Genomic DNA, 1,804 nt, shown 5'->3' on the forward strand with positions numbered 1-1,804 from the left:
TATGTATATGCAGCTATGTCAATTTGTGTGCGATAGCCTTTAAAGCCTATAGCCTATCACACACAAATTGGCATAGCTGCATATGCATAGCATAAGATCGTCTAGACCAATGAGAATCGAAATAAAATCGCCATATTGATTTACATAGCACGCTCATTGGTCTAGACGGTCTTATGCTATGCATATGCAGTTATGCCAATTTGTGTGTGATAGCCTTTACTGTTCCGTTCCGCTATTCTTTCTCTATCGGGATGCACCCTAAAAGATGGGAGTTGGCCAACTCGCTTAGGGCTTAGAGCCGTGGCACATAGAAAAACTTAAGCAGTAAGACTTAAGACGTAAGCAAATTGACCAATCACATTAAATCGCCTATTGTAGACCGGCACTGAGGCCAAAACGTAAACGTAAAGTCAGTATCACACTACGCATTGCGGACGCGGATCGGATTTGGATTACGGACTGGTCATAAGGCTTAAGCGGGGAGCACGCACTTTTGCATAAGCGCATAATCATAAGCATAAGGAATTTGATTGGTCAATTTCTTTATGCATAAGGAAATGGACCAATCTTAAATCGCCTATTGTAGACCGGCACTGAGGCCAAAACGTAAACGTAAAGTCAGTATCACACTACGCATTGCGGACGCGGATCGGATTTGGATTACGGACTGCGAATAGTCAATCATCCAATCAGATCCTTGGCTACTTCGCTCTGATTGGATGGATGACGATTCGCAATCCGTACTCCAAACCTGATTCAAGTCCGCAATGCGTAGTGTGACACGGGCTTAAGAAAATCGACCAATCCCAATCGAGTATTTGGCTCTCCGTAATCCCTCCACTTTTATGGAAAACGCATTACTCGATTGGGATTGGTCAATTTTCTTAAGCCCATATCAGACTACGCATTGAAGATTGAGATTGAAGATCGAAGATTGAAATTTGACCAATCAGGACAAAGAAATTTTAGTCCCTTTTGTTTTGATTAGTCACATTTCAATCTTTAATCTTCAATCTTCAATTTTCAATGCGTAGTCTGATACGGGCATAACGCTTACGTATTACGTCCTTACGGAATTTTGTGTGTGATGGTCTTAATACGGCCTTTACGGTTGACGATTACGGATTGACCAATCAGAGCGAAGCAGCTTGTCGATTGATTGGTCAATCGCAACTATCAACCATAAAGCCCGTTCTACATTGATCGCATGTCGCCAGTCGCAAGCAAACATGCGATCAATGTAGAACGGGCTTAACTCCAACCGCAATCGAGCCCGCAACCCGTAGTATAAAGCCCAAATCACACTAGCGGCTCGCGGCTGCGATTGCGATTGCGTTTGTGATTGTGATTTGCTACTCTCCAATCATACTTGCAATTGGTGTTTTCTGATTGGCTGAGGCAATCGCAGCCGCGAGCCGCTAGTGTGATTCGGGCTTAATACGGCCTTTAAAGAATCCCGCTACTGAGCGCTTTCTCTATTGAACGCGGCCATTATTATGTGCATCAAGAGTAAGATTATGTGAGATTATGTGGATGCGTGTACAAAAGTGCGAAGTGCTGTTAAGAAGTTAATTGTAAGCGATGAATTAATTATATTATGGTTGTCATATAAGAACTGATAAACGGACATCGTGATAAAGCGTATGTGCAACTTCATTATTTAATTACCGGCTAATTGTACATGTCACTTTCTTCCACGCGGCTACTCGTACTACTCCAGAATTTTGCATTTAAAAAAAAAAAAAAAAAAAAAAAAAAAAAAATATAAAAATATTAAAAAAAATTAAGCAATGCATTAAAATTA

At 41.1% G+C, this 1,804-nt stretch overlaps 1 protein-coding gene across 2 annotated transcripts in view; it reads left to right on the forward strand.

Moving 5' to 3' along the window:
- Window positions 1-1,451: 1,451 nt before the first annotated feature.
- LOC115236508 (pre-mRNA-processing-splicing factor 8) overlaps window positions 1,452-1,804 on the forward strand; it is an 11,180-nt gene continuing 10,827 nt past the window's right edge. Inside the window, exon 1 of one of the 2 annotated variants that reach the window (XM_029809019.1) lies at window positions 1,452-1,574. The gene's annotated coding sequence lies outside the window, so the exon portion shown is untranslated. Of the gene's footprint in view, window positions 1,642-1,804 lie in introns of both variants that reach the window. The other variant, XM_029809018.1, reaches the window with a different exon arrangement.

This window comes from Formica exsecta, unplaced genomic scaffold, assembly GCF_003651465.1.
Source record: "Formica exsecta isolate Colony F162 unplaced genomic scaffold, ASM365146v1 scaffold254, whole genome shotgun sequence".
In the NCBI taxonomy this organism is placed as follows: Eukaryota; Metazoa; Arthropoda; class Insecta; order Hymenoptera; family Formicidae; genus Formica; species Formica exsecta.